This window comes from Schistocerca nitens, chromosome 1 (assembly GCF_023898315.1).
Source record: "Schistocerca nitens isolate TAMUIC-IGC-003100 chromosome 1, iqSchNite1.1, whole genome shotgun sequence".
Lineage (NCBI taxonomy): Eukaryota > Metazoa > Arthropoda > Insecta > Orthoptera > Acrididae > Schistocerca > Schistocerca nitens.
This window is the reverse complement of record NC_064614.1, coordinates 97,244,548-97,258,585: the sequence shown is the minus strand read 5'-3', so window position 1 is coordinate 97,258,585 and position 14,038 is coordinate 97,244,548. Positions and strand designations below refer to the sequence as shown.

General features: G+C 43.1%; 1 pseudogene; it reads right to left on the bottom strand.

Moving 5' to 3' along the window:
• Positions 1-13,710: 13,710 nt before the first annotated feature.
• LOC126204265 (5S ribosomal RNA) lies at positions 13,711-13,827 on the bottom strand (annotated as a pseudogene).
• Between the last annotated feature and the right edge of the window lie 211 nt (positions 13,828-14,038).

Below are 14,038 nucleotides of genomic sequence, written 5' to 3'. Positions count from 1 at the left end.
GCGTGCATCCGTGCGTCGCTGCGGTCCGGTCCCAGGTCGACGGGCACGTGCACCTTCCGCCGACCACTGGCGACAACATCGATGTACTGTGGAGACCTCACGCCCCACGTGTTGAGCAATTCGGCGGTACGTCCACCCGGCCTCCCGCATGCCCACTATACGCCCTCGCTCAAAGTCCGTCAACTGCACATACGGTTCACGTCCACGCTGTCGCGGCATGCTACCAGTGTTAAAGACGGCGATGGAGCTCCGTATGCCACGGCAAACTGGCTGACACTGCCGGCGACGGTGCACAAATGCTGCGCAGCTAGCGCCATTCGACGGCCAACACCGCGGTTCCTGTTGTGTCCGCTGTGCCGTGCGTGTGATCATTGCTTGTACAGCCCTCTCGCAGTGTCCGGAGCAAGTATGGTGGGTCTGACACACCGATGTCAATGTGTTCTTTTTTCCATTTCCAGGAGTGTATAAAGTACAATATAACTTCTGCACAATTTCAGTGCAGTAATGTGTTCATTGTAAATATATATATATATGTGTGTGTGTGTGTGTGTGTGTGTGTATGTGTAAGTACAATCTAACTTTTGCACCATTTCAGTGCAGTAATGTGTTCATTGTAAATAAGTATTATAGTAGTTGCATTACATGTTTATTACCTTATAAAGAAATAAAAAACTTTTTTATTTTAAATTCAGTGCATTAGTATTTGTAAAATGACTCATATAGTGTTCATTAAAAAATGACGATCATTCCACTTGGGACCTGTGGAATGGAACATTGTCTTATTTGTTTTAGTTATAAATATTTGTCATGTATTGTTGTTTTTCTGACATGTTCCACATCCTGGAGGACCTCCTCACTACCGATCAATTGGAATGAAAGTAAATCTAATATAATCTAATACCTATATTTCTGCATACCTATATCTCTTTGAACTGATGCGTACTGTATTCAAGACTTGATCTGATCTCCCCTTCCCCCCCCCCCCCCCTACCTCCGGGCCGCCCTGTCCGTTTCCCCCTTCCTACCACTAAACATTACAAAAATAGCGATTCACTGACGTCTCAAGATACGTCCCATCAATTTATCCCTTCATTTAATCTGGTTGTGCCACAAATTTCTTTTCTTTACAGTTCGATTTAGCACCTCCTCGCTTGTTATTCAATGTACCCATCTAATCCCTAGTATTCTTATGTGACACAATATTTCAAAAGTTTCTGTTCTCTTCTCGTCTCTGCTATGTATCACCCATGTTTCAGTCCCAGAGTGAAAAGACGTCGTTGCAAACTGTGACTGGAATTTTGTAGTTTACTTCTATAAATAACAGCTGAAAAAATGCTACGACCACTAAATTCTAGAGCACTATATGACATCACAAAGACGAAACGTTGTACACGTCACAGCAATATTGAAGAAAGGTTGTAGGAGTAATCCACTACATTACAGGCTCATATCATTAACGTCGACTGCAGCAGGATTTTGGAACATATATTGTGTTCGAACATTATGAATTACCTCGAAGAGAACGGTCTATCGACACACAGTCAACACGGATCGATAAAACTTCGTTCTTGTGTAACACTACTAGCTCTTTACACACACGATGTGTTGAGTGCTTTTGACAAGTGATTTCAAATTGTTTCCGTATTTCAAGGTTTCCAAAAAAGGCTTTTGACACTGTACCACACTAACGGCTTGTAATGAAATTCCGTGCTTATGGAAACTCGTCTCAGTTAGGGGAACTCGGGGCGGAACGGGATACTTAATATTTAACAATGTGTATAAAATAAGGGAACACAAGGAAACACTTCTTAAAGTTGTAAAAAAAAACACCTTGTAGTGTAACCTAATGTACCTTATTTTAAAATCATTTAAAACAATACATTTTGCATTTTTTACAGTGTTTCAAAGAAAGTCTTGCATATTTCCCGTTCCGCCCCACCCACGGGGCAGAATGGGATAAGGTTATTTTTTCTTAAATTATTGCATAAACGTTGAATTTGAATTACGAATGTCGTATTAAAATATGACAAAATGTTGTATAAAAGGCAATTCAGACTAAGGAATGTGTAATTTTAACAATTGAAAAGTCATTCTTCAAAATACGTGAATATTTTAATGTCATTCTGAAACATGTACAATGCTCAATAACCATCAAACCACTAACTTCTAGTTGTTTCGACGATAGTCAGAAATCAGTATTTACTCTTCATCTTCACTGTCTATGCCAGCACATGAATTGTGTGCCCACTTGAATCACCTCTGTCATGCGACGCAGCCCTCATTAGAAACGGAGTAGAAGTCCCCACAGTAGAGACACTCAGCATCCTCTCACTCTCTGATTCTCTCTTCTCCATCATCTTCTTCCTTTTGTTTTTCTTAAGGTCTTTGATGTACTCTGTTTTGTTTTTTTTTTTTGGGGGGGGGGTACAGTTTGATATTTTTGCCTTAATTTGCATTGCACCTGACGTCTCTGTCCTGACATTGTTCATATTTGTGCACCCTCCTCCTTTCTGTAGGCCTACTTTACGTGCGACAGCATTCTGCAGTTCCTTCTTGTAAGGAGAATCTGTTAATACGACGGTTTTTCCTTTTCATCTTGCAGTCCGCCGAGAATTTTGACAGATTAGTGGGACTGGAATGACAGCCTCGAGCGATATCTGGAAAGCTGAGTTGTTCGGCGAACATAGCTGGTTGGGAGAGTTAAACAGTGAAGGTGCTACTTTGTTGAATCCCATTGTTCGAGCACCAGAGGTATTTTCTGGCTTGCGAATAGACAGTGTAGGATGCCTCGTAATAAATACTTTAATCCAGTCTTGTCCAGCTAGACAAGTTTGTTTGTCAAATCTGTGTGGTAAGCCATTTCTTTCGGCTAGTTGATAGGCTAGTGATCTGAGATCTTTCATTGTTAGACCAAAAAGTCTGCTTTCTATTGACGTGAGATATGTTACCAGCTCATGTTCTTGTTTTGCTGTGAACACCTTTTTAAATTTCCCATCTGATTTGTCAATTATGTAGTCAGGCTGATTCGTAGCTTTAGGCACATAACTTTCAAATGTTGATTTCGGTACGTTGAACTGCTTAGATGCTTTTAAAAATCCCATTTGGGAAGATGAAACGGCTGAAAATGCCATTTCCATCGCTTTTACATCCCATTGCTGTCTATCAGTCCTTTTCATGTACGTTAGAACCATCTGGAACAGCAAGGGAGAAAGAAAAAAGAACACAGTTTGCTTTCTACTTGCATCAAAATATGACGGGGCAGAACGGGACACTATCCCATTCTGCCCCGTCCCGTTGCGCCCCAAGAGCACTTTTGGGGTTAACAACTTTTATGGTGTACAAAATTGTTGAGGCTTTCGTGGCCACTTGTTGACAAACTGCCTATTGGCTTCTGTCTCGGGTTCTTCGGCCGACGTTCATCTAATGATTTTTCTGACGTTTCGCCAGCACGAGTGGCTGGCATTGTCAAAGCTTCACCCTCCATTGCCGGTGGTGAACTGGAGCCGAGCTCGCGGGCGCAGACTATATGTACCTGGCGCGCCAACGTCCGAGGGCTTCTCCGCGGTCATTTCCGGTGCGGTTCTCCTCTTGCTACCTGCGACGGTCGTTCGCTGCAGTACGGGAAGCCAGGATCCGTTTACCTTAGAGGAAAGCCTTAAGGTAAACGGATCCTGGTTTCCCGTACTGCAGCGAACGACCGTCGCAGGTAGCAAGAGGAGAACCGCACCGGAAATGACCGCGGAGAAGCCCTCGGACGTTGGCGCGCCAGGTACATATAGTCTGCGCCCGCGAGCTCGGCTCCAGTTCACCACCGGCAATGGAGGGTGAAGCTTTGACAATGCCAGCCACTCGTGCTGGCGAAACGTCAGAAAAATCATTTTATGGTGTGTTATAACTGACGTATTTAAACGCATTAAATAACTAAAGTATGGCAAATGCCATGCCCTTTAAGGGAATGTGTCATTTTAGGGTATACAATTAACAATTAACAGCTTACCTTGCGTTGAAATTCACCAAACCTTAGAACAACGCAAGCGGTAACGTGACGGACAACAATTCACTTAAATCTCGCACTTCAAACTAAATAAAAATGGCTGCCCTAACTTTCCTTCCATTCGGAGAAATAGTTACATGCCCATACAACAGGTTGCAGCACTGTGTAGTCTAGAAAAGAGCAATTTCCCATTGTGCCCCGCTATCCCGTTCTGCCCCGAGGTCCCGTATGTGACTGGATTAATGATTTCCTGTCAGAGAGGTAACAGTTCGTAGTAACCAACGGAAAGTCATCGAGAAAAACAGAAGTGATTTCTGGCGTTCCCCAAGACAGAGCTGTAGGCCCTCTGCTGTTCCTTACCTACATAAACGATTTAGGCGACAATCTGAGCAGCTGTCATTAGTTGTTTGCAGATGATGCCGTCGTTCATCGTCTAGTAAAGTCATCAGAAGATCAAAAGAAATTGTAAAACGATTTAGAAAAGATATCTCAATGGTGCGAAAATTGGCAATTGAACATAAATAATGAAAAGTGTGGGATCATATACATGAGTGCTACCGAGCGAGGTAGCCCAGTGGTTAGCACACTGTACTCGCATTCGGGAGGACGACGGTTCAATCCCGTCTCCGGCCATCCTGATTTAGGTTTTCCGTGATTTCCCTAAATCGCTACAGGTAAATGCCGGGATGGTTCCTTTGAAAGGGCACAGCCGACCTCCTTCCCCGTCCATCCCTAAACCGATGAGACCGATGACCTCGCAGTTTGGTCTCTTCCCCCAAACAACCCAACCCAACATGAGTGCTAAAAGGAATCCGTTAAACTTAGGTTACACGATAAATCAGTCTAATCTAAACGCCATAAATTCAACTAAATACCTAGGTATTAGAGTTGCGAACAATTTAAATTAGGAAGAACATATAGGAAAATGTTTTGGGGAAGAGTGGACCAAAGATTGCGTTTTATTGACAGAACACTTAGAACGTGTAACAGATCTACGAAACAGACTGCCTACACTACGCTTGTTCGTCCTCCTTTGGGGTACTGCTGCGCGGTATGGTATCCTTTCCACACAGGATTAACGGAGTACATCGAGAAAGTTCAAAGAAGAGGGGCACGTTTTGTATTATCACGAATTGGAGAGAGGGTGTCACAGACATGGTACAGGGTTTGGGATGGACACCATGAAAACAAAGGCATGTTTCGTTGCGGCGCAATCTTCTCACGAGAATTCGATCACCAACTTGCTCCTCCTAATGCAAAAATACTTTGCTGACTCCGACCTACATAGGTAGAAACGATCATCATAATAAAATAAGGGGAATAATAGCTCGCACTGAAAGATATAGGTGTTCGTTTTCTTTGCTCGCTGTTTGAGAGTGTTCAAAAAATGGTTCAAATGGCTCTGAGCACCACGGGACTTAACATCTACGGTCATCAGTCCCCTAGAACTTAGAACTACTTAAACCTAACCAACCTAAGGACATCACACAACACGCAGCCATCACGAGGCAGAGAAAATCCCTGACCCCACCGGGAATCGAACCCGGTAACCCGGGCGATTTGAGAGTGTGTAACACATATCGATTAGAAGTAGGTTTATATTATGTAATTGTGTAACTGCAATTTATGACGTCTGTTTTCTGCATTGTTTAAATTCCTTGATCTATGGCAAGAAGAAAGAGTTTTGTAATGTTTATATGAATAAAGCAAAAGAATATGTCGAAATGGTAAATTATTATAGTATGAATATGTTTATAAAAAGACAATATTTGTTAAAAGCTGCGTCATGGTTAGGGCACTTGTATTTGTAACATGTAAACGCTGTAGGGAAGTCCCTCCGCGACGGGAGTGGCATGGCGCGATGTAAAAGGTGGGTTTGGCGGTCGAACTGAGCGGCTCCTTTGTGTGAACGGCAAGCAGTATGCACAGTACGGGCTCGGCTCTGAGCACTATGGGACTCAACATCTTAGGTCATAAGTCCCCTAGAACTTAGAACTACTTAAACCTAACTAACCTAAGGACATCACACACACCCATGCCCGAGGCAGGATTCGAACCTGCGACCGTAGCAGTCCCATGGTTATGCACAGTACGCTTCGACGGTGATACGAGAGGCAATTGGAAGCTGCATTATAAGGGCTTTGCCGCGGATGTGGATCTGGTTGTTTTCTGGTATTCACAGTATAATGGAATGGCTCTAATATGATGAAATTCCGACGCCAAGAAGAGATTTTATAGAACATCAAGAGCCGTGAGTAGTCAGCTGCCATGTCGCCTGCCATCAATCTTCGTCACTGCTTCACAAACTTCACACACACTCTGTTAAGTAATATATATGGGCATGGGCCAGTTAATTTGTGAGTTGTTTCAATAATAATCACTTAAAACATAAATGTGTGGCCGGAACCATATTTTCGCTTCGACGGTGGTAGGAGAGGCAATTGGAAGCTGCATTATAAGGGTTTTGCCGCGGATGTGGATCTGGCTGTTTTTTGGTATTCACAGTATAATGGAATGGCTCTAATATGATGAAATTCCGACGCCAAGAAGAGATTTTATAGAACATCAAGAGCCGTGAGTACAGTCAGCTGCCATGTCGCCAGCCACCAATCTTCGCCACTGCTTCACAAACTTCACACACACTCTGTTAAGTAATATATATGGGCATGGGGCAGTTAATTTGTGAGTTGTTTCAATAATAATCACTTAAAACATAAATGTGTGGCCGGAACCATATTTTCGCTTCGACGGTGGTAGGAGAGGCAATTGGAAGCTGCATTATAAGGGTTTTGCCGTGGATGTGGATCCGGCTGTTTTTTAGTATTCACAGTATAATGGAATGGCTCTAATATGATGAAATTCCGACGCCAAGAAGAGATTTTATAGAACATCAAGAGCCGTGAGTACAGTCAGCTGCCATGTCGCCTGCCACCAATCTTCGCCACTGCTTCACAAACTTCACACACACTCTCTTAAGCAATATATATGGGCATGGGCCAGTTAATTTGTGAGTTGTTTCAATAATAATCACTTAAAACATAAATGTGTGGCCGGAACCATATTTTCGCTTCGACGGTGGTAGGAGAGGCAATTGGAAGCTGCATTATAAGGGTTTTGCCGCGGATGTGGATGTGGCTGTTTTTTGGTATTCACAGTATAATGTAATGGCTCTAATATGATGTAATTCCGACGCCAAGAAGAGATTTTATAGAACATCAAGAGCCGTGAGTACAGTCAGCTGCCATGTCGCCTGCCACCAATCTTCGCCACTGCTTCACAAACTTCACACACACTCTGTTAAGTAATATATATGGGCATGGGCCAGTTAATTTGTGAGTTGTTTCAATAATAATCTCTTAAAACACAGATGTGTGGCCGGAACCATATTTTCAATCCTGATCACGAACCTACGCAGGGTCCTAACCTAAGTGCTACTAGACCTGAGTATCCCGATTTGAAAGAACAATTCTTGCATTCATGTGTTTAAAAGTGATTTTTTCTTAAAAGTAAAAGGAGTAGTAAAAATTAAAGCTAGAACCACAAAAGTGAAGTTGGATAGGCTTTTGCTAAAGTATCCTTAGTTTATTATAAAATATAGTTTTGTAGGATTACAGTGCAAGATTGTGTAAGTATTATTGCAAAGAATACCTGCTTCACAGATAATTAAAGTTCAAGTACAAACAAATCTTTAATGAACACATTTACGATAGTATTGTTAGAAGAAATATTATGCACAATTTTCAAGAAGGTGTATTTTTGGTACCCATCATGAAAGGTTCCTTTTTTGAAGTTAATTAAACCCATGTTGTATTTTATTGTCTTGCAAAGTAAATTATGAACTTCTCCAAGTGAAATGAATGATTAGCTTTTAGAGTTGGGTTTCAATATTGTAATAATCCAAGAGTGTTGACTAGTGAAACTATACTAGTTTATGGGTCCCCATCATATTCTCCATCTATTAGGAAAAAAATTGAACTATTACTGTTGTTAAGGAACACTGATATATGTAGAGGAGCATAAACAGTGTATTTATGATGTTCTTCATCTTTATTTGTGTTTGTCTTATCAGTGAAGACAGAAGCGCCCTATGCCCAAATTTAGTTCTGCACTTCATGCAGTGACAGTTTAGTATTCGAGTAAGTAATACTCTTGAGTGTGGTTGTCATTAGTATGAGTTTGGTGCAAATTTGCTCCCCATAATTTACTGGTGTGTGTGTTATTGGTAACTGCTGCTACACCCAGTTCACAGTGTACTGTGTCAGTTTGTATCCTGTTCGTTATTCAAAAATGAATCTCAACAAAAGTAACTTCAACAACCACTATTCAGTTTTCTCAAATATATGTTTCCAAATTAATGTGCCTAATTGGACTGGCGACCGTTCATTTTTCTCTGTCAATATGATTTTACCACTTTCGTTAACTCCCAAGATTAAAGCCCGTTTGGTTTTTCTGTTATTTCACCAAATTCAAAATTATAGTCCGATACCCTTATCCATTAGACACACGCGCGGTCGAACTTCAAAATCCTCTCAGATGGTAACATTAGCGTGTTTCATGGTACGTTAGAGTATTATATGTGCCTTTCCCGAGGCAGGACTGAAAGTTCAATTATTAGCGGAATAATGAGAATTATTGGGAAGGTGGTTCGATGAACGCTCTGCCACGTACTTGAAAGTGATTTGTAGAGTATCCCTGTACATGTACATGAAGATGTAAATGAACTAAACTGAATATCCCTTTATATGGTTTCAGTGACCAAAAAGAACTTCAAAGGCTTCCATGAGCGATTTCACTTTCATTAACTTCTTTCGTAACAGACACTATTTAGCAACGCACCAAAATAACCGACGTTTCGACTATTTTCTAGCGACATCCCTCAGGGATTGTAATACTTTATATCAAGACAGCTACAGCCGGAGTGAATATTTCCTCTCCATTCAGTATACCTCTTTTCCTTTGTCCTTCTAATAACATAAAGGTAAAATAATTGAACTGGTTATAAATTAATGATGTCCACACAAAGGTATTTTGAAGCACAACGTTTCTTTAATAAAGTGTGTTACAGAGCATGAACGCGCCTCTTTTTACGTCAGCTCAGCTATCACCACATGAAGACAAATTACATCTGCATCTGCATTTTTCATTTATTTTAACTGAAAATGAGACGGCGACAGAGATAAAATTGTTCTAGTGAGCGCCTAATCGATGGTAATAGATACCTGATGAGAAAGAAAGAATGGGAACGCTGCATGTAACCACGAAATTAAACGGGCGAGGTGTGATATATGTATTACAACCGTACACAGGCTTCCTGGAATTTTGAAAGGGACTTTAACGTCCTTGTGTCATGTCGCATCTTTACACTACTTCAAACGCATTACTTCTGCATAAGTACGATTAATACCGCGACAATTAAACACTGTAGTGAATGATCTTTCATAAGATTTTTAGTGTTTTTAGATTTAAAAGAAAGGCTCAGCCGTTACCTGAAATTGACTGGATTATTAATAAGGCAATCACATTAAGGCAGATGTTATGTTGGGTCGTTCTGTAACACTATACACGCATACTGAAATCGTTACCATATTCATTATTCAAATGACTTTGAAACACCCGCTAAAAGACAGTATTCAATACCGGGACGAAGGTCAGTACAATCTTCCCGTGTGCCTTTTCGATCTGAAAAAAATCTGTTAACTAAATAAGTCGGTAGCCGGTCCTGAGTGGTTAAAACTGAAAATTGTTTTTGTATCTGCACACAGAATCACTAACAGAATTCGCTTGAACTTTTACACCTTGGCTTTAGTGAAAAAAATGAAACAAGCAAGCGCATATTAGTTTTTTCTAGTTTTGAAAACAACATTACTGGAATTAATCAAAGAGAAATGATATCCATTCTTAATTTTGAGGTTTTAAATTAATATCCAAGATATTAAAAATCAAACTTATCAGAAACTGTAGCAACTGAACTTTTCCGGTCAATAAGTAAATCTTCGGTTTATAACTAAACTATAACTTTTTCAGTTGCTGCTCTGGGTCCAAATAATAGAACTCTGCCATAAAAAATTAATTCGTATCTCATAACCAAAGCGTACCCGCTGCTCGCCATAGTGCGTTCCCTAACCAAAACGCCAGGTGAACTACTTATTATTTAGAATAAAAAATTCTTACATCCGAAGGTAATACATATTTGAGGCGAATTATTAGTGTAAATTTACTAGATCGACATCCTTATCAACGTGTAAGACGTTCATATTCACAAATAACACTTGTTGTGGACACCAGACGTCAGTAGCCTGCAGTGACCATCCGGACAGCTGAAACACTGAATATGATGTTAGCATACATCAAAAATTAAATACGATTATTCTGTTTATTAATTAATAAGATTATATTATGTTAAGCGAACAATAGTAAACCATGAGAGAGGCTCATCTCGATAATACCTACAACTGAGCAATATTCTTAATTAAAAGAATAAATTTTGAAAACCGAAATCGCAACTGATATTAGTTTAAATTAAACGAATAGATACTAAAGTGATTAGACCTAACATCGGTTTACATTACTTTAAACAAAATCTAATAGAAAAAAACTAATTTCTGGCTTTAAACTCATCCTTGACACTTCGGTAGGTCAACTCTGCAAGATCAATGAAATTGAATTTCCATTCTTCTCTCCTGGGAAGCAAGTTTGGTAACGACTTCTTCAAAGAAACTTTCCTTCTTTCTGATATCTCCTAGTAAGTGAGTATCTGAAATCATTCCAGGATGAGACAGTCTCCCTCTTATACAGCAGAATATCGAGAGTAGCTTTTGATTCTCTTCAGCACTGGAAACGACCTTTCTACTGAAGGCTTACTCACAGGAACTGTACACAGTAATGCTCCTAACATATTAAACTGCCGTTAACTTTTGTCTGGCATTTAATTAGTGCTCAATAGTTTTGCAAGCTCACTCATGATTATATTTCTAAAGTCTTCACCACTGTACACTATAGTCGCGTGCATTTCGGCATCCCCTCGTAGCACGGAGTTGGCTCTTCTGCCAACACAACAGCTCTCTTGCTTGAAACACGGTTGCTTGGAAAACTTGTTCACAGTCGTCACGTAGCGCTGCGATGGTGCGGCGAATTTCTTGAATTTTCTATTCGTAGTACAAAATGTCACTTGCTTGGTTCTGAAGGATGTTGTACAACACATCTGCGAAGGCAAATGTTTTGTCCAATGCGTTCAAGATAAAAACAAAATTGAAATCTTCTAAAAGTGCCAAAAAAGTCATTAACAGATGTTAAAACATCAAAATCTATTTCTTGAGGATGTTCTGGTATAGCACTAAACACATCTGCACCATTCCACATCTGCACAGTGTTTGCCAGTCTTGATTAGTAATTCAATCGCGTGAGACAGACGTGAAGAAGACGATGTTGCAAAAATTGATCCATAAATTTAAGATACACTCCTGGAAATGGAAAAAAGAACACATTGACACCGGTGTGTCAGACCCACCATACTCGCTCCGGACACTGCGAGAGGGCTGTACAAGCAATGATCACACGCACGGCACAGCGGACACACCAGGAACCGCGGTGTTGGCCGTCGAATGGCGCTAGCTGCGCAGCATTTGTGCACCGCCGCCGTCAGTGTCAGCCAGTTTGCCGTGGAATACGGAGCTCCATCGCAGTCTTTAACACTGGTAGCATGCCGCGACAGCGTGGACGTGAACCGTATGTGCAGTTGACGGACTTTGAGCGAGGGCGTATAGTGGGCATGCGGGAGGCCGGGTGGACGTACCGCCGAATTGCTCAACACGTGGGGCGTGAGGTCTCCACAGTACATCGATGTTGTCGCCAGTGGTCGGCGGAAGGTGCACGTGCCCGTCGACCTGGGACCGGACCGCAGCGACGCACGGATGCACGCCAAGACCGTAGGATCCTACGAAGTGCCGTAGGGGACCGCACCGCCATTTCCCAGCAAATTAGGGACACTGTTGCTCCTGGGGTATCGGCGAGGACCATTCGCAACCGTCTCCATGAAGCTGGGCTACGGTCCCGCACACCGTTAGGCCATCTTCCGCTCACGCCCCAACATCATGCAGCCCGCCTCCAGTGGTGTCGCGACAGGCGTGAATGGAGGGACGAATGGAGACGTGCCGTCTTCAGCGATGAGAGTCGCTTCTGCCTTGGTGCCAATGATGGTCGTATGCGTGTTTGGCGCCGTGCAGGTGAGCGCCACAATCAGGACTGCATACGACCGAGGCACACAGGGCCAACACCCGGCATCATGGTGTGGGGAGCGATCTCCTACACTGGCCGTACACGACTGGTGATCGTCGAGGGGACACTGAATAGTGCACGGTACATCCAAACCGTCATCGAACCCATCGTTCTACCATTCCTAGACCGGCAAGGGAACTTGCTGTTCCAACAGGACAATTCACGTCCGCATGTATCCCGTGCCACCCAACGTGCTCTAGAAGGTGTAAGTCAACTACCCTGGCCAGCAAGATCTCCGGATCTGTCCCCCATTGAGCATGTTTGGGACTGGATGAAGCGTCGTCTCCCGCGGTCTGCACGTCCAGCACGAACGCTGGTCCAACTGAGGCGCCAGGTGGAAATGGCATGGCAAGCCGTTCCACAGGACTACATCCAGCATCTCTACGATCGTCTCCATGGGAGAATAGCAGCCTGCATTGCTGCGAAAGGTGGATATACACTGTACTAGTGCCGACATTGTGCATGCTCTGTTGCCTGTGTCTATGTGCCTGTGGTTCTGTCAGTGTGATCATGTGATGTATCTGACCCCAGGAATGTGTCAATAAAGTTTCCCCTTCCTGGGAGAATGAATTCACGGTGTTCTTATTTCAATTTCCAGGAGTGTATTTAGATGATCTCAGAAAACAAGCTGCAAGTCCATTAAGTGATCTAAAAAGTACACTACTGGAAAAAATACAAAACCCTCAAGGACCGTGTACAGCATCACCTGGGTATAATAAGCACATAGTGAGGGTTGTTGTGTTAGTGACTGACTTATTACGAACAGCTGGCGCTAAGGAGGCATCTCTGTGTGTACTATGTTCTGACTCTGCAGGTAGTAAATGTGCTGAGTTTGGAGTGAACAGTGATTGCGACATTCATTCTAGGGTACAACCATGCCACATCGACAAACAAGAAATCACGTTGAACAGCTTCACCCATTTGAACGGGGTAACACCGTGGGCCTCTTGGAAGCTGGACGGACTTATCATTACTGCACTTGCTGGGCACAGTGTATTGGTGGTGTGTCAGTAGTTCCAGCAATGGTCTGTTCCCAAACCCGTAGAGAAAGTTCTCGACGTCTGTGTAGTACATGCGAGTATTATGCGAGTAGCAGTGGCCGATCGAACTTCATCAAGTGACGCAATCCGAGCACATGGGGCACCTGTTGTGTCACCAGGGGCAACTGGGAACCGTCTGCTTACAGCAGGACTAAGATCACGTGTGCCTCTGGACAGGCTACCACTGACTCTACTCACTCAGCACTCCGTCTGCAGGCCACAAGTGGCCCATCGGGACCATCCGACCGCCGTGTCATCCCCAGTGAGGATGCGGATAGGAGGGGCATGTGGTCAGCACACCGCTCTTCCGGTCGTTATGATGGTTTTCTTGGACCGGAGCCGCTACTATTCGGTCGAGTAGCTCCTCAATTGGCATCACGAAGCTGAGTGCACCCCGAAAACTGGCAACAGCACATGGCGGCTGGATGGTCACCCATCCAAGTGCCGGCCACGCCCAACAGCGCTTAACTTTGGTGATCTCACGGGAACCGGTGTATCCACTGCGGCAAGGCCGTTGCCACTGACTCTACGACACCGCCAAAAAAAGAGTCGCTCAGAGAGTGGAATAGCCCTGTGTTATGACTGGTAGTGGGAAGAGGTTCAGACTGTATGCGAGTGATGGAGATACATGTGTATGATGTAGACCTGGTGAAGTGCCTATCCCGGAATGCATTCCCACGACACGCAGGTCCCAGGCTTCATAGAGGCGATGACCATCAGTTACAACTCG